The sequence below is a fragment of the Callorhinchus milii genome, unplaced genomic scaffold (assembly GCF_018977255.1).
Source record: "Callorhinchus milii isolate IMCB2004 unplaced genomic scaffold, IMCB_Cmil_1.0 Scaffold1, whole genome shotgun sequence".
NCBI lineage: Eukaryota > Metazoa > Chordata > Chondrichthyes > Chimaeriformes > Callorhinchidae > Callorhinchus > Callorhinchus milii.
Genome location: NW_024704742.1, coordinates 130,075,674 through 130,101,175, shown reverse-complemented (window position 1 = coordinate 130,101,175; position 25,502 = coordinate 130,075,674). Strand labels below are relative to the sequence as shown.

Genomic DNA, 25,502 nt, shown 5'->3' with positions numbered 1-25,502 from the left:
GCTAAAGCCAGGCTGAGATGTATTGCTTTATTTCCTTTTTTTAAAAAATGCTGTAAAAATATTTTTGTGAAACTCAAGTCACATTACCATGATGATGGCTTTCTTTTGCAGAGTTGTAATTTCTTTAAGAAAATGTTAGTGATGAAATGTAGCTATTATTGGATCAGTTCTATTTCTTCTGCTTCCCCTTTCCCCAAATATAGCATAGGAGATGCTGAAGAGAGCACAGCACGTCTTCAAAATTCCAATGTCATTCAATCCAGCTACCATCAGTACAACAAGTTGAACAATAAATATCCTGGGGAGGAAGGGGTGGGGGGGAGAATGGATGTCACTAAAGAAAGTCTCATTGACCTGATATTGCTATTGCTGCATTTTGCTCACAAAATATTCAGTTCACTTTACAGTATATTTTATGAAGCGCTCTGAGACGTTTTGCAGACATGATAAGGTGTCATATCGAATGCAAGGATTGTTATTATTATTACATTGCAGTGAAAGCTAAATAAACCAAAGGGAAGGAGTGTTTTCATAACATAGTAAACCTTGATACTATATTATAAACGTTATTGTTTTATAGTCTCGCTCGCCCCACTATTGGCAGGCGGGTCCTCTGCCACTCTGCCCCCACCTTCTGGAACTCCATCCTGCAGTCCCTCCACCTCGCTCCCTCCCTTGCCACCTTCAAGACCCATCTAAAGACCCTCCTCTTTGACCGTGCTTTTGATCTGCCTGCTTCGCCCCCTGCCCTCCACTGATCCCGACCACCAACTCGGGTCCGAAATTCTGTCATGGGATGTCCTCTCGACGTGAAAGGCACTAAACAAATGTAATTTTGTTGTTTTTCTGATCTTCAGGAAAGCTACAATTTCTTCCTATGTGCTAAAACTCGGTTGTCGGTCAGGCTTTCAGTCATTCTGCCTCCGCTCTCTGGAACTCAATCCCGAAGTCCCTCTGACTGGCTTCCTCCCTTCCCTTCCTCACGGTCCTTCTCAAGATGTTCCTTTGTGACAGCACTTTTGGTCCTCTGTCTCCTCTCCAACCTATTTGGATTCTATCACCATCTTGGGTGCCTCACCCAACAGTGTTGAGTGCTTTGAAATGTCTTCTTGACGAGAAAGGTGCTATATTATATCTGATTTTTATTTTCCTTTTAAATAAAATGTAGTTTGAATCAAAGTATTGAAACAGGATATTCTGTAGCATTGAACGCAGTGAGGGAGAGTTGCATCATGAATGAGGGGTTTCAGTGGGACTGCAGTGGTTCAAGCTACTGGGGTCTGGTTATCTGCCCACACATTGGCCTATTGTATGTAACAAGGTCCAAGGTTCAAGACTTTTAAACTTCAATATGTCATGTTTGGCACTCGAGGGTTTTCATTCTGCACAGAAACATTCTGTTGACTGTAGAATAGAACGGAATTATTTATTGATATCTGCTATTTGCACGTTCAGAACTTTTTGGTTTTTTTATATAAATTATGTGTTTGACATTCTTTAGGTAACAATTTTTAGAAATATCAAACTAAGTGATCTCTAGGAACAGTATCTGCAACTGGAATTATTATTTCAAACCCTAAACTTTTTTTAAAAAAATAAGCAATTTACAACACTTTGTTCAGTTGTATAAGAGTAAGGAAAGTCAGAGCTACTGAGCGCGCGTGTGTTTTCTATCTGGGCTTGTAGACATGTTTGAGGAGAATGCCTCCCATTTGTGATATTATCTCGCTAATGAGATCCTTACCCAAATATTTATTTCACAATTACGTACACAGTGGATAAACTCCATGTAACAAATATTTTGTACCAATGCATATTTTAATCTTGCATTAATTTCACAAACCTGTTGTGTTTGGCTAGGTTCCGTGCCTGAGGGGCAAGTATAAACCTAAGAGTCTGGCTCTGAAAAGTGAAAAGAACTGCCCATTTGATGTAAAATATGCTGTGAATGGCTGCTTAGACTTGTGGAAATTGGAGCCACTCTTTTGTCCACTGTAGTAGGATCTGATTTTAGAGTGCACTGGTGACTGTCAGCATCCTGTAAATCTGTGTGTATACTTTATAGTCCTTAAAAAGGACGGGAGTTAGCAAATTCAACAACAACAAAATTACATTTGTATAGCACCTTTCATGTCGGGAGACCGTCCCAAGGGTCTGGATAACCAGGGTTTCCTACCCAAGCTGGGGGTCGGGATCAGAGAGGGTGGATGGAAATGGGGGAAGGAGGGTGATCGAAGGCACGGTCGAAGAGGAAGAACTATGCAAGATCGAATTTCAGATATTATTAAATCTCAGTATTTCTTCCCTCCTTTCCTGGCTTTAGAACCTGCCTTTAAGGCCCATCTTGTTGATTTGCACTTTGGCCACCTTCTGTCTTCCACCCATCCCCGCGCCACACTGCTAAAGCTCAGGTTCCCAATCAGCTTTGTGAAGCGCTTTGAGCCGTCCTCCCAATGCTAATGGCACTCTATAAATATAAATTATTGTGGTGTTGGTGGTATACTTTGCCTCCTGTTCGAGCATCCAGATGGGTGATGATCTGATACAGATCTATTGAGTTGTCTGCAGTTGATCACCAGAAAATAAGTACAATATTTATTTTACCAGCATTACTCAATAATTAATATTTTCTGCTTGATAATACAAATCTCTCTCCCAAATGTCTCCACGTAACTATGCTCACACACCCAGAATTTCTCTCTTGCAGTACTTCAGCAACAGAATTATGGATAAGATATTACTCAAGTACACTCTGCACCAACTTTCACATCTGAGATTTGTCCTTAAATGGTTGAATTTGCTGACTCTGTCCTTTTTAAGTCTGTTTTTTTTCATTGTGCGAAAGTAGTACTGATGCTTTCAGATTGAGCTGTAAAAAAGGAATGAAGTAGCATTTTTGTGCAGTGTCCAACGTAATATTAAAAACAGTACTAGAAATACCCATTGTTTTTACATCCTATCCAATGTGTATCGTGAGTCCCTCGGGTTGACGTGTAAGAGTAAATGTTCGTAGAATTTTGTTTCTGATTTGAAAACCAATAAATCTGAACATGACTGTTTAACGGATCTCAGTGTAGTCATGTCTCAAATCCCAGTGTAGTTTATGTCAGCCTCAAATCAACAACAGCTGCTAATGGCGAGACTTTTGAGGAAGACTTTATAAGCTGGTGGCAGACAGGTGGACATGGGAAGCAGGACAGATGGGTGTTGGGGGTGGGGAGAGGAAAAGGTGGCAGGCGTTAGGTTAGGAAGATGCCAATGGCCTTTGAGGGAGACAGCTAGGCTTCAAGGAACAGTGGGTGAGACAAAGACCATATATATTTCTGGGACAACCTCCCAGTGTGAAAGGTGCTATATAAATGTAAAATATATATTGTGTTGTAATAATCGTTGCATTTGATAATGTCTTATCGTGTTTTTGTTGAGACAGGATATACTGAAAAGTGGTATGACTGTATTTTACACACAGCAATGTCCCACAAACGGGAGTGAATGGCCAATTTTATTTAGGGGATTGTTGGCCAGGACACCAGGAGAAACTCCCTTCTCTTTTCAAATATTGCCACAGGATCTTAAATGTCCACTGGAACAGGCAGAAGAGATTTTGATTGAATGTGTCATCTGAAGGATAGCACCTGCGGCAATGCAGCACACCCTCACCATTGCATTGGACTGCTAAGTCTTGAAATTGGGTTTGAACTGACAACCTTCATGAAAGGCACCAGAGGTGCTACGACCTGATCCAGACTGACATTATTAGAGTTGGGTGTTTTTATAGTTAGCTGCGATGCTGTTCCTCTTGCATATAGACTGTTGCCTTTGGAATAAAAGCACATTAATGGGGTGCAATAATTCAACATGCAATGAAGTTTGGCAGCTCAGTGGTTAGAACACTCGCCTCACAAGCGAGAGACATCGGTTTGATTCCTGGGAGGGTGAAACATTGGGCAAGTTTCCTTACTCCACACGCCTCTGTTTACCTAGCAGTAAGTAGGAAATTTTCTTTAAAAATTGGTCAGTCAATCCACAACTGTTTGTGGGACACTGCTGTGTGCAATTGGCTGCCATGTTTCACCCACAAAAATATACTGTCAATTCACTTTACAGTATATTCTGTGAAGCTCTTTGAGATGTCTTAACGATGTGATAAGGCACATGGAGTCCTGTAGCTCAGTGGTTAGAGCACTCGCTTTGCAAGCGAGAGACCTGGGTTCAATTCCAGGCAGAGGGCGAAACCTTGGGCAAGTTTCCTTACTCCACACGCCTAATAATAATCCCTCCAAACCCCCAAATAATAATAAATTGGTCATTTTCAATCTACGACTGTTTGTGGGACATTGCTGTGCGCAATTGGCTGCCGCGTTCGCCCACAAATATGCAGTCAATTCACTTTACATTGTGTTCTGTGAATTGCTTTGGGACGTCCTCCCGACGTGAAAAGCGCTATATCAAATGCAAGGATTATTATTATTAATATATCAAATACAGTGATTTGTATTATAATGATTCCAGAACATGTAACAGTTACACCAGCTTGACTTTCACGTAGGATGAACGTGTCAGTGAGTTTAAACGATATGATGGGGAGCACCGAGGGGGAAATGTGGGAAAGTGCAGTCAAAAATATCCATTTAAAGAAGGTTTGAAGGTTATATGACATTACTTTGCTCAGAGGCAGCAAGGTCACAAATGAAAGGCAATGGAGGGTGCAGGGCAACCTAACAAAAGTTGGTGCCATTAGGAGGAGGAAAAAAAAATGTCAAGAGTGAAAATGAAAGTACTGTATAGTTTAAAGAGAATTGTTTTGTAAAATCATTCACTGTGTCAGTCAATCAGTCAGAACCTGAGAATGCTTTGCTTAACAAAATGACGTCATGTTAATAGTCGGCAAAGTTTCTTTTTAAAAAATTGCACATCGAGCAAATTTTTTTTGGAACGAATCAACATTTGCTTGTACCACATTGAACAACCGACTATAAAGGAAGCAATCAGCTGAAATTCAGTGGCCAGTTTATTTAATACAATTTACACTTGTATAGCGTGTTTGATGTCAGGAGTTGGGGGGGGGGGGGGCGGAAATTGGAGCTGAAGAGGGTGGGGAAGGGAAAGATGGAAGAAAAAGTCTTGAGACTGTGCGTGCTGCTGCTGAATCTTCTACTGGGCTGAAAGCCCTTATTAAATATAAAGACAGTTAGTTCACCTACTACCCTTCATGGCCATGTTGCTAAATACTTATTAAATAGTGAAAACTTTGAGATTACGTTTATCTAACTGTCAAAGGCCAGTTTACCACAATTGCTGTTACGTTCCTTCAAAACTGTCTGAATTGCAAAGCTTTTCATTTCAATATTGCGGGGAGCCAGAGGGAGAGGGCGTGGAGAGAGAGAGAGAGAAATTACTGCATTCTTAGTGAAGTGCTGCTTTCCTTATGCAGCCTGTTCCATTGCACCACAGATACTTTTTCTTAAGTGGCAAATGATTCCCTTTTAAGGCGTGCTGGCAGAGGCAGGAAGTGACTGTATTGTTAGCGGTCAAGCTTTAATCATCATCCAGGGAATCTGCTTCCATGCCGGCATTCCAGGCATGCTGCTCATTTGGGAAGTAAGAAGCACATAATCGGCGCTGCGGAATGTGTAATGAGGAAGAGTGGCAGCCTGTGATCCAGAGGGTGTGTACGTTTTTAAGCAATGCACATAGGAAATGACTGGTATGCTGTTCAGCGGCATTGTATGTCTGCATTTTTCTCTCATTTTTTTTATTTATCCCTAAGCGGTCAGTATGTAATGTGTACGTCATAATCTGGGAATTTCCTTCTCCATTTGTGTTTAAGTATTTCAGTCCTTTTTGGACGGTTTGAAAACTCACTGGCGTTTGCACAGACCTAGACGTACTTCCCTTGTTCCTACATAATTAATGCAAGGCTTGCATTTGAGGTAGGGTTGAAATGTTTTAAAGGGCTTCTTAGTTAACTGGTGTCAAGTGTAGTGACTGTGTGTGTTTTTAAGGCGAATTGTTCACTATAACAACAGCTTGCATTTTTTTAGCGCCCTTAAAGCACAATAATGTGTGAGCACTGCCCAATGGCAGGGTTATACACTGGGGCAAGGCAAAGGGCGAGGGGGGAAGTGACCATAGGTATTTTAGAACGATACCCGCAGTGTAGAATTTGAGGTGTTGTAGGCAAACTGGGTTATCTATTTTTCTATCATTTATTTATACATGTACTTATTTATTGTAGCAAGTCGTGTGGAATATTTCCCTCTCAGTCAAATTCAGCCCTGGTGCAGCAGCCTGAAATCGTGCCCCATAAAAAGTTGTCGAAAGATTTTTTTTGTTGCAGCTGCACAATCTCTTGGGATTTTTCTTGTTAGCTGTACACGCATGCAAATCCATCACCACGCCCAAGTACCCAGGTCAGACGAAGAGAGACACGTGTGCATGGCATCTACACGTGGAAATTTCATATGTGGCACACTGGAATGTCTTGCTGCTATGCCAAATTTCCATGCATATCTGGAATTGAGCACACAAGCTCTTTCCAGAGGTATGCATGCTACTTCTCACCTAATTCTGGAAAGAACTAGCTTGACTAGAGCTAACAACCACAACAACAACAGCTTGTATTTATATAGTGCCCTTCACACTGGTAGCGCCCTGGAGTGTGCAATGGAGTGCCTCACGACCTGCCATTGTGAATACTGCCTACCAAGCTTCCTGGTGCTTGTTCAACCAGCTTATTAGAGATCTGGCTTTCAGGGTTGATGGAAGCTGTGTGAGAAAAACTTCTATCTCCAAGTTCTGCCGATGAACCAGGCTGTCCAGTCAGTCATCAGCAGGTCTTGGTGCACTGAAGACCACCCTTGCTCAGGAAGCAGACTACCCAAATCGTCACAGACAGTTGACTTGATTCCGACTTTCTTTTGTCAAGCAAGTCACCTCGAAGCCAACTCAGAACACCCCACTTACCTCTTTTGGTGAATAGAGGGTCTGACATATGCGGAAACTTACCATCATGCTCAGGGTATCCAAATCAAACTGAGTATTCCATACATCCTAACTACACATGGAAATCTCGGAGATAGATTGATAGAATGGAATGCGCACTCTCCTGGAGGGAAGCATCCTGCTTACCTTATTCCAGAAAGTATTAGGCACAGGATGGCAATGGCCAAGGCTGGGGGACTCCAGAGTGTGCGTTGAGGTACTGTCGAAGTCTAACCAGCTAAAACCGATTTGCTTGTCATTGATATTGCTGTCTGGCAAGCTTTCCTGCTGTTTGTCCAGCTAGGACCACCCTACCCTCAGGGCTTTGGCTTTATTCCCTGCCCCCAGTGACTGGTCTGCCCTTCCTGGTCCTGTCAGTGAGCCAGGCTGGCTGTCCTGTCATCAGCAATGCCTTGGAATACTGCCGACCCTCCTGACTAAGGAACCGGACTATTGAGACTGCCAGAGAGGGCTCGATTCCAACATTCCATTGCCAGTTCAGCTCCAAGGAGATCCTGCTTAACACGCCCCAAGGAGAATAAATCCCACATACCTCCCTCCCTACATGAGGATAGTCATTTCATGTAGCTCCTTGAGAGCATCTCAGTGAGCAAGCAGCACACCAGCATGAAAGGTGTGAGAGCATCAGCACCACCTTGGTGCCCACAGCCCTGCCCAATTAAGCGACACTTTCACCAGTTGCGTATTTGTGGTGATATTCGGGTACAGAAATGTCAGATTGTCTAAAGAAAATAACTATTTTTGAAAAAGCACAGTATGTTCCAAACATTCCAAGCCACTTTGCTTGTTTTGGCAGCTACCCTTAATTTGGTCTAACATTGCTGAGTGAGTGGTCATGCTCCGTACAGTTGCTGACCAGCTGAACCTTTTTTGGAATGTAGGATGAATGAATTTATAGAGGGGTTATTTTTAGCTTTGAGCGACTTTAGGGGTCATTGCCCTAGAGGTGGGGTGAAGAAGAAGGAAAAGAAAGAAAATATTTTGGTGCCCCACCCTCAACATTTAAATCTTGTTTAGAAATCTTGGCGTACAATTTTCGGGGGGCGGGGAGGGGCTGTACAGCAGTCCTTGCATTTGGTACAGCCCCTTTTATGTCGGAAGGATGCCTTAAAGAGCTTCACAGGATATACTGTAAAGTGTAAGGACTGTGTATATTGTATATACTTGCCTCCTTCGAGGCACATCTCAAGACCTTTTCCTCGTGCCTTTGGTCTCCTCTCCCTGCCCTCCACGCGTCTTGATCCCAACCCCCAATTCATTTCCAAATCCCTGAATGTCCAGTGCCTTGGGACGTGAAAGGCGTTATACAAATGTTGTTGCATGCTGCACTTCCTGTGTATTATGGTTTATTGGGCCTTAGCTTTACACAGTGGCTCTACATGGTTTTGGAATCTGCCTTTGTAAAGCCACACCCATCTTAATAATGGTGTATGTTACTTCTGAGACTTGATGTTTAGAGTATTATAAATTAAATGTTCGGTTGCAATGCGAGCTGCCGGCTGATTACAGACTTGTTTTTGCAAAATGCCCTGTAATTTAGACGTTGAAAATTATTGTAGAGTAAAAGGTTCACGAAGGAACGGATTGGATTTCTGCAGCAAGCGAGACGCAAGTTTCCCATGCGGAAGGGCAGACCAGTCACTGGGGACAGGGAATCCTCCCACTCAGCTCCTGTAAAACCTGCAAGCTGAAGCCCTAACGGGTCTGGTGGTCCTAGCTGGACAAGCAGTGGGAAAACTTGCCAGACAGCAATATCAATGGAAAGCTAATGGTTAGACTCCAGCAGTACCCCAACGTACACTCTGAGGTCCCCAAGCCTTGGCTCTTGTCAACCTGTGCTTAATACTCTGTGGAATTAGGCAAGCAGCGTGCGTCCCTCCAGGGAGAGAGAGTGCATTCCATTCCAACAATCTATCTCTGGGATCTCCGTACGTAGGTTGGATGCATAGAATTCTCAGCTTGATATGGGTACGTGGTGATGGGTTTCCGCGTGTCAGACCAAAAAAAAGGCAAGCTGACAATTCTTGCCATTCGTGGTTTTAGTTTCATTGGAATGAATTGGGCAATGATCCCAGCTCCCTGTCTGTGAGTTGCACATTTGTTGAGGGGGTTGAAAATTCCAATGTTAGATTTGCTGCAATGCTTCTCTATCTCCTTCCTCCCCTCCCCCCCACGGCTTTGGTTTAAACCAGCTGAAAGAGCGGTCAAACATCTGTGTTTCATTTTCAGAAATTGGATGCAGTGTTTCTAATACCAGATGCTATGTTAGCAACATCTTGTTTGAGGAATCCAGCAGGGCCTTCCTGAACATTCTTAACCCTCTGATTTTTAATGTCATTTTCCTTCATGCAATTTGCAATAAAATTACGGGGGAGGGGAGGGATGGGCGCGGTCATGTTTATTGTGGTGCAGAATTAATGTTTTTAAAATGCTGCAAATTAAGTACTGTTTTTAACTGATGTAATCCTTGTACAGCAAGGCCAACATGAGGGTTTTGCTTGGAGGGAGTAGTTCGGAGCTCATTTTAATTGTAATGAACCTCCAGTGAAGCACCAGAGTTAAAGAGGACTGTGGACCACTGTAAATGGTTCTCAGATGCGGTTGCATAACCCTGGAGCTCCTGCACCGCAGGATTAGACAGTTCTGCTCACTGTGCCTAGACTGGTATGAGGCATGATACAGTATTGTTTTTTTGCCCTTTGGGGAATTAAACCATTCTGTGTCCATCTTAATAGGGTAGAAGATATAAATACCTCATGCCAACTTTTCGGGAAAAGATACTTAGGCAACACTGTGTAGGTGCAGTGCACTTAATACCTGAGAATGAGCAATATTGCCAAGGAGGACCAATGCATGAACAGTGAAAGACAATTAAAGAGGGAAGCTAGGGTGTAAAGAGAGGATTTTGTTTGATTAAAGTAGATTTGCTAGATCTGGCGAAAGTTGACATTGTTGTACCACAGCACACAGGAAGTGATGTCCTGATGACATAGAATCACTGACCGGTGACCATTTTTATAGTGATTCCTTTGTATCGCAAGTTTTTTTTAAGGAGACCTGAAGCATCCCATTATAAGGGGGTCCAACTATAAATGACCATTGCATAACTGATCTTCCTAGGATCGGGTGACTTTGAGTCGCTTGTAGGTTGGTATAAAGTGCTCACACCGCTGAGCTAGATAGACCTGTTTAAAGTGTTTGGAAGGTGAAGAAATTGTAACTGTTAGAGGCAAAGTTGGAGCTCAGCAGCCAAAGTTCATCCTGCTACTTGTGGTGAAAGAGATGTTGCATTAAGCGGAAGTGGATTTCAATCATGATGCCTCTGTGTCATGAACGGCAGTGTGAAGTCTTTATTTGAACTTGTCAAAGGGATGGTCAGTTTCAACCAGGGACCAGCCAGCAATCATCAGGGCTGCTATTTGGGAAATGAAAACCTAGCTTGATGGAGCTATTGTTTTTATCAAATACTACACTATTGCAGGTGATGAATGTACTGTATATATCATTGCTTGATGTGATTACATAATAACTTCAGTGCATTATTGTACAACCGTCTTTGTGAGTATGACAATCAAGCTTTCTGCTGTGCTGGAAATGTACAACAAATTGCAAAAAAAATCGTTTGTGTCTTTTATAAAAGAAAGTGCAACAATATTTGAAAATTTGCTAAATTGTTTGACAGCATCAGTCAGGCTAATCAATTGCTCCAGTTTATAGTGAAGTTGTAAATGGGAACAGATTATCCTGTCCATGTGTCAAGGATCGATGAGGCTCAATTTGGGATATTGCATTTAGTTTGGGACACCTGTCTTCAACAAGATATTATTGAATACTGGTTCCCCAAACCATTCGTTCTTCATGCAAGCGCTGTAATAATTGTAGAGATGGAGAAGCCAAACTGCTTCTAGGAGATCTCGAAGGTCACCAATAAAACTGTTAGATCTTTCATTTTACCCACATGAGGATGGCACTGTGTGGTCTGGGTGAATTTGAACGCGCCAAACTTGCAGAGTTGTACTTGGACTTTACAAAGAATGTACAGCGCAGAAACAGGTCACTCACATACATCAGAACACTGAGGCCACTCAGGCCAACTAGTCCATGTCAGTTTATACTCCACGCAAGTCTTCACCCACTCACTCTCTCCCACACACATCTTCTACCACCTCCTTCATGTGAAGCCCTAGCTTCCTCTTGAATGCATCTACACAATCTGATTCAACTGTTGCTTCTGATAGCGAGTTACACAATTCCACTACCCTCTTCGTTAAGTAGTTCCTCTTAAATTCTCAATGCTTTGTGAAGAAATCGGAAGTTTTAGTGCGTCTTTCCAACGTTAATGTATTATTGTTTTCCAATTTGTTCAGGTGCTGCAGCTGGAGAGATCTGACTCAATTCTTGACCAAAAAGACTCAGAGTTGACAGGAAGGGGGGGAAACTCACTCCGAGCAAAGTTTGTTCCCTTCAGGTAAGGCTGCAGATTGCTCCAATGGCAATCCTTGTTACAGTGTTCTGATGTATGTGAATGACCTGTTGTGCTTATTGACCTGTTTCTTAATGCTACTTTTTGTCCATATTTTTGGAATGTAACACTTGTATTTTGTAACATTGCATTGATACTCCAGATAACAGCAGCTCATTCCCTGACTTGCAGTATCTGCTTATGATTCTAGTAAACATTTCTTTAGAGTCCCATCTGCAGTTTCTTAGTTAACATTTACTCTTGCAGCGGATAAATTAAATTACCTATTTGATAGTCATAAATCATGTGAAACCGAGTTACTCAGGATGTCAAAGCCATTTCAAGAATGTAACCTTTTTTCTTCCTTTCTTCCCCCCCCCTTCCCTCCCCTCTCCCAAAAGGAAAAAAATGTGGATTTTAAATTGAATTTATTGTAAAGTTATGATTCTATTGTGGGGGGAGGGAATGTGAGGAAAAGAGAACATGAGAAAAGTAGGGAATATTAATACAGTAGATTTAGCATTCACTATAATAACCTTCTGCATATAGATGTATAGTACACTCTACAGAATGCTTTATACAGTAGTATAGTAGCTGTACCTTGTTATATATAATGACTCCCAGCACCACCTCGCATGCTAAGCCAGTATTAAGTGCATGGGATGTCCTCCTGATGTGAAACACGCAATATAAATCGCATTCAGAGTTAGAATTGCTAATGTTGACGGTCTCCAGTTCTTTCCCAACTTGATCTCATCAAGGTCACCTCATTTGGAGAATTAGTGCAGCATTAAAATGTTTTTTGAGGTTAGCAATGCTGAGTGCAGTTGGCTTTTACTTTTATTTTTCGGGGCAATAATATTGTCCTCCTATCATCTGACTGTTTTGTTTAAGAAATCCAGTACTGTGGTTTGGTTAGGTAAACCTTCACCAACTTGTGGCTTTACCTTTGTTCCATTTGGTTGACCGAACCATGTTGGGAGGGAGAGACAGTAATGTATAATTTAGTGAATTGATAGCTTTTGATACTGATTAGATTGCTAAGAAAATTGGATCAAATTAGAAGATGAGATTCCCTCTGGAATGCCTGGCAACAAAGAGGATATTTTGCTTCGAGTTTTGGTATCTCTTTTGAGGAATGACATTTTTGTTTGGCGGCTACAATGGACCTTGTTATTGAGGCAACTGTTTGTGGTGTAGTGAAAAAGAACAATCCTATCTCAGTATTTCAAGTTTGCTTACATTGACTTCAGGCTAGTGTTGTAGTAATAATAATCCTTACATTTGGTGTAGCTTCTTTCACTTCAGGAGGTTGTTCCAAAGCACTTCACAGGATATACTGTAAAGTGTAGTGACTGTGCGTTTTCTGGGTAAGCAGACATTTGAGGAGCCTTGTTGTATGTAATTCACTTAATACATAAATGTGACAAAAGTGAAATGTGAGCACTATAAATTTGCAAACTCTGCAGAATCACTTTCCTCCCTTGATTGTCTCAAATAATTTCGGCTTTCTATTTCCCTCCGAACTTTCAGTGTTGATACAATGATATTGTTGGCTTGTATTATTTCCATTGGAGGAATGATCTATTAAATTGAAGTTGAATGCTTCATAAATCATATTCTGGAAGGTCTAATCTTTCTTCAGGAAATGAGAAAATTATTAATTTGAGCCAGCAGTCTCTTCCTTGCATCTGGAGTTTGTCTTATTGGTTTGCTTTGCTTCATTTTGTTTACTGTCGCCTATTTTCTCTTTGGATATTTGATCTTGCCAGCAGTGCGTGTCACGATGAAATGCCAAGACAAGTTTTACTTTGATGTCGCGTTTAAAAACGGTTGACATTGCGGAGGATGGACTTTTATTTTCTGGTTCTGCACATAAACCCAAACGATTTATTCTTTCTTTAAATAGTTTTAATTCGATTCATTGTTGGTTTCTTCTCTCCCTCTTTGTGATGCATGTTTGAAAATATTTCTTTAATTTGCTGCGGTTACACTTGGCTATATGTTTGTTAGTTGTCAGCTTGCCTCAGTCGGCAAACACTCAAGTCTTTTGTTGGGACTCGCAGTCCAGGCTGACACTCCAATGCAGTTTTGTGGGCAGCATTGAATTGTCTGATGTCTTTTGTATGAGATGTTATAATAATAATAATCCTTGCATTTGATATAGCGCTTTTCACGTCGGGAGGACGTCCCAAAGCGCTTCATAGAACACACTGTAAAGTGAATTGACTGTATATTTGTGGGCGAACGCGGCAGCCAATTGCGCACAGCAATGTCCCACAAACAGTCGTAGATTGAAAATGATCAATTTATTATTGTTTTTGGTTTTGGAGGAATTATTATTAGGCTCTGTGTGGAGTAAGGAAACTTGCCCAAGGTTTCGCCCTGCCTGGAATTGAACTCAGGTCTCTCGCTTGCAAAGCCAGTGCTCTAACCACTGAGCTACAGGACTCCACGTTGAATGGAGGGTCACTATTAAACATCTTGTGTCACTATTCAAAAAGAGAAGGGAGTTTCTCCAGATGTCCTGGTCAATCGTCCTCCAGATAAAATTGGTCATCTACTTCATGGCTGTTTGTGGGACATGCTGTGTACCTACAAATATAGTCTCAGCATATCCCTCGCCCGGCTCCAATGACACCCATTCCCCCAGAGGATAGAGTGCAAAATCCTCGCTTTCAAGGCCCTCCATGGCCTTGCTCCTTCCTACCTCTGTGACCTGCTGACACCATATCAACCTGTCCGCTCCCTCTGTTCAGCAGGCTGTGGTCTGCTCAACATCGCCCGCTGAGCCCGCTCCACCATCGACCAGCCTTCAGCCTCTCCTGGTTTGGAACTCCATCTCACATTTTCTTTGCTTTGCCCCCTCCCTTGCCTCCTTCAAGGCACGTCTCAAAACCCTCTTTTGGTGGCTCCCTCTGCCTCCTTCTCCTCCTTTATCTCTTCACAGGATATACTGTAAAGTGGATTGATTCTTGGGCAAATCGCGGCAGCCAGTTATACATTGTTATGCAGTCATACTCCTCTCTCTCCCACAAGAGAATATACACTACTCCATCTCCATCACCATTTTCTACAGTGCCCCCTGTACCCAACAGTTAAGTGCCTACATTGCCTGTTGCACATTTATTAGAGCTCCATTTATGCAACGTTCTCTGCTCTATTAAAGAGATGGATATGTGACGAGTTCATTAGTCACATTTAAGAAAAACGAGCACCCAATTTCAGAAAGCTGTGATAATTGGCCTTTTAATGACTCCCAGACGATGCAATGCAAGACAGGATATTATTTGTACAGTTGTTCAAAGCTCACGACTTCCAACAAACTGTTGAACTAAGACTTACTTCGATACCGTTGACCACTCTATCCTCCTCCACCGTCTCTCCTCCCACCTTAACCTTCATGGTTCTGTCCTTGAAAGTTTCAGATCCTACCTCTCGCACCTCCTCCACTTCATCTCCGCAAATTGTTTCTCCTCTAGCCCCCGCACCACCTCAAGGCACTCCTCTTCGATCGTGCCTTCGTTCAGCCTCCTTCCTTCTCCCCCTGCCCTCCAACCTCCCAACCCAATCCCAACCCCCAGCTCGGGTCCGAAACAGTGATTGTCCAGCGCTTTGGGACGTCCTCCCCACGTGAAAGGCGCTATACAAATATAATGTTGTTGTTGTTTAAACCCAATGTATGTAGTCCGTGGGACCAAAGCATCTGGTTTTGCTGAATTTGTTTGTATTGATTTCCGACCTGTCCACAATGAAAAAGATTGAGCAGCACCTGAAGTTTGAACTCGTGCCAAACCTCTGAATAAAGGAATTCCAAAGTTCATAATATACTGCACTTGAAAAGCTCACTTAAAGGGGACGTAAAGTCAATAAGGAGTGCGTTTCATTCAAGATACTCCGACCAGAATTAGAAGGAAAATAACACCTGCATAACTTATTAGTCCTTGCATTTCACATGATGCCTTCTCACTTCGTTGAAGTACTTCACAACAATTTGCTGTAAAGCGTAGTGACTGTGTATTTGTAGGGTAACGGCCAGGCAATCTGCGAACAACAATGTCCCACAGGAAGCTATGAAGACCAATTGTGTTTCAGGCTTTCCTAAAAAGTGAGTGAAACTCAAATACTTAGTCCTGTACTCAGTGATCTCTGATACAAGTGAGGCAACTCCAAACCAGCGTGAGGATGATTAGTGGCACATTAAATCGCTGTAGAGAATTTTATTTTCTCCATTCCTAGTCAGAGTACTTGAATAAAAAGTTCTTCATCTCAATTTCATTTCCCCTTTAATTGGTTGAACAAGTAGGATTTTAAGTAAGTCTTAGTTCAACAAAAGTTTGTTGGAAGTCGTGAACTTTGAACAACTGTAAAAATAATATCCTGCCTTGCATTGCATCGTGTGGGAGTCATTAAAAGGCCACATTATCACAGCTTTCTGAAATTGGGTGCTTGTTTTTCTTAAATGTGACTAATGAACTCATCACATATCCATCTCTTTAACAGATCAGAAAACTTTGGATAAATGGAGCTCTAATAAATGTGCAACAGGCAATGTAGGCACTTAACTATCGGGTAACCTAGAAAATGGACTAGGATTCCTGCTCCTGATCACAATCCAGGAAAATACATCTGTACGGATGTGGGTGAGGACAGGGTCGAGCTTAATTTTTATTTTTATCCCTCACTTTAAGGTCAAATAACCTTCTGCCAATCGCTGTATGTGCTCACACACATACGACATCAGCCATCTGTAGAAGTATATGTTTTCCTAATGTTATTCCTGTGTGCTGTCGTGATATAAGACAATGGAGATGGAGTAGTGTACATTCATTGTAGGAGAGAGAGGAGTATAAACGCATAACCATGTATAACTGGCGTGTATAGCTGCCGCGATTTGCCCACAAAATAGTCAATCCACTTTACAATATATCCTGTGAAGTGCTTTGAGATGTCTCAATGACGTAATAAGGCACTATACCAAATGCAAGGGTTGTTATTCATTTTCTGAAAACTTATTTTGGAGCTCTCTTTCTAATTGAACAGAACATAGGAACCAGAGTAGGCCATTCAGCCCTTTGTGGAGTCCTGTAGCTCAGTGGTTAGAGCACTCGTTTTGCAAACGTGAGACCTGAGTTCAATTCCAGGTGAGGGCGAAATCTTGGGCAAGTTTCCTTACTCCACACAGAGCCTAATAATAATCCCTCCAAAACCAAAATCAATAATAAATTGGTCATTTTCAATCTACGACTGTTTGTGGGACATTGCTGTGCGCAATTGGCTGCCGCGTTCGCCCACAAATATACAGTCAATTCACTTTACAGTATATTCTGTGAAGCGCTTTGGGACGTCCTCCCGACATGAAAAGCGCTATATCAAATGCAAGGATTATTATTATTATTATTATTATTATTATTATTATTATTATTATTATCATGGCTGATTTGTACCTCAACTCCATTTACCCGCCTTTGCTCCACATCCCTTGATACCCTTACCTAACAAAAATCTATCCACTTCAGTGATGAAAAATCCAATTGATCCAGCATCCATAGACTTTTGGGGGAGAGAGCTCCAGATTTCCACTATCAGGGAAAATGAACGAAAGATAATTGTTAGACAAAATAAATGATTCTTCTGCTTGGGTAATTAAGCAACATTGCATTTAACCACAGCCATTTCCTCCACGTTAACTTTCAAAATCAATCTTCAGAGACAAGACCAAATGTAGCCTCCGCTTAACCAGTTTAAAAAAAGGTTACAATTTGCGGGGTCTTCTATCACACAAACTTTCAATTTTATTTTTCTGCAGGGCTGTGTCAATATTTTTAAATCTTAAATCTTTGCTTTGTTTTACGGAGGGTGACCAGTCACAATGGGAATTTCTGTGTCTCGCCAAATAGGTTTCCTGGTTAATGCTTCTCATTGGTACAGATGTTTTGTCTCTTTAAATTGTGATTCTGAGCAGTATAGATCATGTAGTAAAGTACTTGCTGTAATTGCCTCCAATAGAGAGCCACTTGTTTAATTTATTCAAGGTTTGAAGCTCTTATTCACTCTGTCCTGCTCGATAACTAATGCCACACGTCGGTGTCTAATGAATTTCAAATGTGTAACGCCACTGAAAAAGCTGTTTGTATCAGAACAATTCTGGTATTCAAGAGGTTGCCACGGACACAGATGGCATAGGACTCCTTGAGTAGTACATAAAGAAGTCCCTTAAAATTCGCCTCCACGCTTGTGAGCCTGTTTGCAGAGTGAGAATAGAGCAGCCTCCTAATCCAGGAATTCTTTCAAATGAAGTTGCTTAACAACTACTCAGCAGGAACCAGGCACTTGCATTTGAAGGTGAGATTGACCAATGTCTTTGTAGGGGCTGTTGTTTAATTTGAACTCTTAAATGATTTACAAAATGGTGACATTCAAACGAGCTGATGTCTCTGACCCCATACAAGGAAGCAGAATTTGTAGATGACACCACTTTTTGCGGGGACTTTTTGTAAAATCTAAAGAGACAGCAAAGGTCTTACAAAGAAAAGGTGAAAGATCAGCTATGCATGTGGGCAGAAACTGGCAAATGATGATCGAAGTTGAATATTGGTAAATGCAAGGTAATAATAATAATAATCCTTGCATTTGATATAGTGCTTTTCACGTCTTCTAGACGTCTCAAAGCGCTTCACAGAATGGACTGTAAAATTAATTGACTGTATATTTGTGGGCGAAACGCGGCAGCCAATTGCGCACAGCAGTGTCCCACAAACAGTCGTGGATTGAAGTGACCAATTTATTATTTTTTTCTTGAGGGATTATTATTAGACGTTTGGAGTAAGGAAATTTGCCCAGAGTTTCACCCTGCTGGGAATCGAACCCAGGTCTCTCGCTTGAGAGGCGAGTGCTCTAACCACTGAGCTACAGGACTCCAAGGTATTGCGTATAGGAAATAAAAATAGGAAACGCCTGTAATCCAGAGATGGGATAGAACTTATCCAGTGTTTACCCACAAAACACACAGTCACTGCACTTCTCAGTATATCCTGAGAAGCAGTTTGGGACATCCTCCTGGTATGAAAGATGCTATACCAAATGTAAGTCCTGTTGTTATCTTGAGTGGCTCATTACTGTGAGGCAGCAAAAACCAAGACAAGCAGGATGCTCGTCTTAACTGCCAATTAGTTGAGTTCCGATCCCAAGAAGTCAAACTCAAGCTGGACAGGTCTTTGCACAGTGTACGGCTCTGGTGTCCGCCACATGATACAGCTGCCTTTTCTGAAGGCCTGTTCCAGAGCTCTTCAGCTTAGAATAGGCATGTTTCAGAGAGGATCTGGCAGAGGTAAATAAGATTTTATATGTGAAAAACGACGCTAAGTCTGTTCTTATTCTTGCCTGACCATCCAAATACTTTGTGTGACATTGCTGTGCACAAATTAGCTGCCATGTTCGCCTACCAATACACAGTCACTACACTTCACAGTGTAGCGCTTGTGAAGTGCTTTGCCACATCTTGCTGAACTGATGAGACACTCTGGGGAGTCCTGTAGCTCAGTGGTTAGAGCGCTCGCTTTGCAAGCGAGAGACCTGAGTTCAATTCCAGGCAGGGTGAAACCTTGGGCAAGTTTCCTTACTCCACACGCCTAATAATAATCCCTCCAAAAAACCCAAAACAATAATAAATTGGTCATTTTCAATCTACGACTGTTTGTGGGACATTGCTGTGCGCAATTGGCTGCCGCGTTCGCCCACAAATATACACAGTCAATTCACTTTACAGTGTGTTCTGTGAAGCGCTTTGGGACGTCCTCCCGACGTGAAAAGCGCTATATCAAATGCAAGGATTATTATTATTATTATTATTATTATGCGAGAGCCCTGGGTTTGATTGTCGGCAGGGCGAAACATTGGGCAAGTTTCCTTACTCCACTCGACTCTATGTACCTAGCAATAATTAGGAACCCGGTTGTTAGTCGATTGTTGGATCGCTTTTCCGGGGGTAATAATTCACCAAAAAAAGGTCACTCAATCCATGACTGTTTGTGGAACACTGTTGTGCACAATTCACAGCTGCGTTTGGCCCATATAGTCAATTCACTTTATAGTATATTCTGTGAAGCGCTTTGAGATGTCTTGAAGACGAAGGCGCTAATATCAAATGCAAGAATCATTATTTGTATTATTATATCAAAAAGATAATTATTACTTGGCAGGCGGATTCAAACGTTAGTGATTAAGACCCTTTAATTGTTTCCACCCCTTGTTCTGGACATACTGGAGTCGCATGCAATGACCCTTTATCACTCTAGCTTATTTCAGCTAACCCAGCGATGATCATAATTCAGACTGAAGCTTTCCAGTTCTGCATGGCTCAGTTTCACACCGAGCAGTAGGTTATATTGGTTTTAAAATCAGTTTGAGACTCTTATTTCTCTTTCCAGTGCTGCTGTGTAATTTTTTCCAGGATGGTTTGATTCTCTGCAGGAAAGCACAAAGCAATGAGTCAAGGTGGAAGAATTTATACTCTACATTGAAGTGAATAAGCTGGTAACATAACCGTTAAAAAAAAAAGCCCATAGATTTTTATTAAAATATTAATTTAAGTCTCATTTTAAGATGTTTATCTCTCTAAGTCATTGTACGGATTACCTTTCAATGACTGATGTATCATTTATTGATAACTTTAATAAGTGAACCTCAGTCCCAGGAAGGCACTCCATCTGCACCACTGGGACATTTCCATTTCCCAAACCAGTTATCCTCATGGCCTTTCCTAATTATTCTGACAGTTAACAGCTAATAAATCTTGTGGTTTGGTGTCAAGATTGGAATGAGTTCACAAATAGTTACTTTGACGTGTATGGCGATTATGTGGGTAAATGGAGCAGCAACTTTCCACCAGCGCTGGCCTCATCTCTTAATTCTCTTTTCATGCACTGTATTTGGATGAACACATTGCCCAAAAGAGTGTTGCTGAACTTCAACATTCACCTGACTCACCAGAATAGGCCGGTGAAGTCTCTCAATTAATGTCTCATCCAAAGGGCAGCACCTCTAACAATGTAGGATTCCTTTATTTGTCCACCTGAATGTCATTCATAGATAATGAGCTCAGGTCCTGATATGATCGAGTCTTGAATTGACTCCCAGGGAGTTGAGAGCTATTAATTGAGCCAAACTGACTTGCAGGACTTTTGAAAGCCAGGTGGATTCTGCCTCAAACACCACTACCAGCAGGGCATTCATTCGATATCCTAACTCCTCTGTGCATGAAAACTAATCTCTGCATTTGCTAACTGTGTTTTAAATTGATGCCCTCCTCACTGACTCACCAAACTGACTCACTGGCAGAAATATTTTCTGACGCATGGAACTTGTGAGAAGGAACGTGGGATCCCACTGAAGGTTGGAACAGTTACTCTTTAGTCTTATAACAATACAATACAAAATTACAATAGGAGGGTGGCCGAACGCTTGGTCGAAGAGGAGGGTCTTGAGGTGTGCCTTGAAGGAGATAAGGGAGGAGGGAGCGAACCGAACGGAATGTGGGATGGAGTTTCAGAGGTGCTGAAGGCCGGACCGCCAATGATAGGGAGGGACGGACGGGGGTCGTAGAGCAGGCTTGGACTTGCTGAGTGGAGGGAGCGAACAGGTTGATCAGGGGGTTAGCAGGTCGGGGAGGTAGGAAGTGGGCAAGGCCATGGAGAGCCTTGCTGGTGGACGAGAATTTTCAACTCAGTTCTCTGAGGGATGGGGAGCCAGTGGAGCCGAGTGAGGCTGGGGGTGACAGGGTCACGGAGCCTGGTGCAGGAGAGGAAACGAGCTGCAGAGTTCTGAATGATCTGCAGCTTGTGGAGGGAAGAGATGGGAAGGCTGATGGACAGGGCATCGGCACAGTCAAGCCTGGTTGTAATAAAGGCATGTATGAGGATTTTGGCAGCCTGGGGGGGTGAGGCAGTGGCGGAGTCGGGCAATATTGTAAAGGTAGGGGAAGGCAGAGCGGGTCATGGCATGGATGTGGGGAAGAAAGGACGGTCGAACAAGATACCTAGGTTCCTGACTGGCTTGGGAAGGTGGAGTGTGCATCCTTGTATGCTGATACTGCCAGTGCTTAAGGTGCAGAGGCGCTGCCAGAAACCAATCAGGAGAGTCTCGGTCTTGCTGACGTTCAACTGTAGAAAGTTGGCTCTCATCCAGGACTTGATGTCTAACAAACATTCTGTCAGGACATCAGTGGTCCTGTGATTGAGTTGGAGGCCGAGAAATAGAGTTAGATGTCATCCGCATACATGGGGAAGTTGACCCCGTGGCTGTGGTTGATATCACCAAGAGGGAGCATGTACAAGTTGAAGAGGAGAGGACCGAGGACAGAGCCCTGAGGAACACTGCACAAGACAGTGCAGGAGCTGGCGGAGAAGCCATTTGTGGATACAAAGTGGAGCTGGTGCGAGTGATAGGATCTGAACCATTCGACGACAGAACCCTGAAGATTAAGGTGAGAGGAGAGGTGGTGGAGGAGGATAGAGTAGTCCACAGTGTCAAAGGCAGCAGAAAGGTTGAGGAGGACAAGGAGACAGAGGGAGCCCTTGTCACAGAATGTCATTTATCACCTTACTGTGGGCAGCACAGAAACCCGATTGGAGGGGTTCGTAAAGAGAGTGGCAGGAGAGGAAGGAGTGAAGCTGGGAAGCAACAACTCTTTCAAGAACCTCGGAAAGGAAGATTGTAGATGGGGCAGTAGTTAATGATAACTTACTCAGAACGAGTTTCTCTTTTTCCACTGGCAGGAAAGGTCCTAAATGAATGGGTTTCGACCATCTAAATTCATTTCCCTATGAGTATGAGTCCAAAATGTGCTACTGTTGTAATCTGGCACCAGTTGCTGTTAACTGTCAGACTAGTTAGGAAAGGCCACGGGGATAACTGGTTTGGGAAATGGAAGTGTCCCAGTGGTGCAGTTGGCGTGCTCTTCAGGGGCTGAGGTTAAGCCACATTGTTGGCTATTAAAATTTCCTGGCATATTATAGGTAGATACACACATGTATAAAGATGATTAGAAGTAGATGGAAAAGATTGAAATTCTGTGTAAAGGAAAAGTTTTTTTTCTCCTTATATATTTTCATCCACAAAACATACAGTCAATTCAATATAGTGTACACTGTGAAGCGCTTTGAGACGTCTCGAAGACGTGATAAGGCGCTATATCAAATGCAAGGATTGTTATTATTAGTAGTATTATTTGAACATTTGTATATAACAGCAGCAATTTATATTGATACAGTATCTTTCACATTAGATGGACATCGCAAAGCCCTTCACACAAATGACTGGGAGCCTGAACTGAGTGTGGGGAAAGGAGGGGAGGTGTGAGAAAATAAATGTGGCCAAAAGCAAGGTCATGTATGTACAAGTACTAAGTTAAAGTAGAAATGTATGTGGTTTACACATAATGGCAAAGATGTTCCGAAGGCTATTTGTGTCTTCAGATCGAGATATAAATAACTTCAAACCTCATGCTCACGGCTGGTGATGTCATCTAACCCCTCATTCTGTGTAAATGGCCATCATCATTTCCTTGCAGTAATGGTTTTACAGGAGAATGCACGTTCTTAAAACTCTGGACAGGATGTCTTGTGAAAGGCAGCTTGTAAAAAAAAAAAGTATGGATTTCAGTTCCTGCAGAAGTGCTAATTTTAAAGCCAAGAGCCTGCCTCAATGCAGTGTGTACGTATTTGAACCTGAAACAGAGGTCAAAAAACTCCCAACCACAAAGGAGTTACTGTTAACTGGAATCTTCAGCTTGATAGAGGAGTCTCTTGAATTCGGGCAATTCATAGTGAGTTACTTTTTTTGAGGCCTGTGTGTGTGTGTGTGTGTGTGTGTGCGCGCGCGCGCGCGCGCGTGTGTGTCTGTGGGTGGGGGGAAGGAGGGTGCAGAAGTGATGTCCGAAAGAAGCAAATTCACTCCGTGCTTGAAACTGAGAAGTGTTTTTTTTAAAAAAAAGGATGTGGAGCTCGACTCACTCTCTGTGAAGTGTTTGTGCAGCATGCAAAAAAGACGGAGAAAGAACAAATTTATGAGTTCTTGTTCTGCTCATCCATCTCTGGAATGGAATGTTATGTAACGCCTCCTCCCCCTCCCTCCTCCCTGCTTCCTGGCTCCAGGAAAGAACTGTTCGTAAGCTTTTACTGTAATGACGGTGGCTTCGATTTAGCTTGCGGCCAGGCAGAGCAGGCTTTTGGTTTGTGCGTGATGAAGACACTCACCTGTAACATGGGCTTCAAAGAGTTATTTCACCAAAACATTTACACTCAATTCACTTTGCAATATATTCTGTGAAGGGCTTTGAGATGCCTCAACGACTGGATAAGGGGCTATATGTGGAGTCCTGTAGCTCAGTGGTTAGAGCACTCGCTTTGCAAGTGAGAGACCTGAGTTCAATTCCAGGCAGAGGGCGAAACCTTGGGCAAGTTTCTTTACTCCACACAGAGCCTAATAATAATCCCTCCAAAAAAAAACAATAATTAAATTGGTCATTTTCAATCTACGACTGTTTGTGGGACATTGCTGTGCGCAATTGGCTGCCGCGTTCGCCCACAAATATACAGTCAATTCACTTTACAGTGTGTTCTGTGAAGCGCTTTGGGACGTCCTCCCGACGTGAAAAGCGCTATATCAAATGCAAGGATTATTATTATTATTATATATCAAATTCAAGTGTTATTATTACAACAACAACCTGCATTTATATTGCGCCCCTCACACAGGGTAGCATCCCAGAGTGCTAGTAGTAGTTGTATTATTGTGCAGATCTCAGAACTACACCTACAGGACCGTCTTGTGCCAAGTTGGATGTGCAGCTGGGATAGTAATAGAGGACATTGAAGTGTTCATTTTGAAGAATGGCCTTATAGGTTCATTAGCCCAATCACAATCCTACTGTAATGTTTCTTTACTAAATGTTTTTTTCTCACTCCAGGGTGTTTCGAGACATGATCCTGTTTGAGTTAATTTTGCCTGCCTCAGTCCCTCCGCCTTGTCCCCTCTTTTCCCCTCTTCAGTTACACCGGGGCAAGGATGTTAGAACTCTACATATGATCAGGGGATAGTAGGGTGGGGTGTTCTGGAAGGATGTGAACGCTTGGGCTGTAGGACATTCTTCATCCAGACCAATCTTGTGCTCTTCACCCCAGGCTTGTCTGGTTCCCACAATATTATAATAATAATCCCTGCATTTGGAGTGCATTATCACATCATCGACATCTCAAAGCGCTTAACAGGATATACTGTAAAGTGGGCGAACTATATTGTGATGAGTATGATAATATAGTAATAAGAATAGTAACCCTTACATTTGCTATTGTGCCTTTCACATATTGTAGGCTATCTCAAAACTTTCTCCTGATGTAAGAGGATATTACAGTGACTGTATTTTCTCCTAGATTTTCTCCTACTGTTCTGGCTATTGTTCATCCCTCATTCAAATTCAACCTTGAACGGTTCAATTTTCCAATAAATCAGTCACTTACACTTCAAATGAACTTGCTTGTTCTAATGAGCACTTCTCAGATTTTTTAAATGTGATTCGACTCTGTATCAAATGTAAGTACATTTGTGCAGTCGAGGGTACAACAAGTACTTTCTGACATAACCAGGATGAGGAAGTGGAATGTTTTATTTTCTGCCCCATTGTGATCCATTGATGAGTATGTCAAACTCTGGGCTTGGCTTTGAATTGTTTTTCACTCACTGAAGTATTTCTGTACATGTTGCCTTCCTTCGAACATCAGCAGAGAGACAGAAAATCTGTACCTTTCTGGGTGGGAACTTTTTCTAGTAAATGTCCTGTGCCCAGTTCAGCTTCTAAAGCTCAGACATCCAGAGACATGACAAAACAGTGTGGTTTGTAAAGTAAACCGGTTACTGTATTTCAGGAAGTAAAGCCAAGATTTCTTTCCCCTTTCCTTAAAGGAACCTTAGTGTCGGAAAGTATTTAATTTGACAAAGTTTTTTTCTCTCTTTCTGATTGACTGCCAAGTGACAGTAT

At 42.3% G+C, this 25,502-nt stretch overlaps 1 protein-coding gene and 1 non-coding gene across 2 annotated transcripts in view; one reads left to right on the top strand and one right to left on the bottom strand.

Annotated features, from left to right (window-relative positions):
- The window catches only part of tln1 (talin 1), a 157,620-nt gene that overhangs the window by 40,080 nt on the left and 92,038 nt on the right, over nt 1-25,502 (top strand). The window contains exon 2 of the mRNA XM_042335651.1: nt 11,373-11,473. The gene's annotated coding sequence lies outside the window, so the exon portion shown is untranslated. The remainder of the gene's footprint in view (nt 1-11,372; nt 11,474-25,502) is intronic.
- Nucleotides 18,315-18,386, bottom strand: trnae-cuc. The gene has a single exon. It is a non-coding gene; the product is annotated as a tRNA-Glu (tRNA).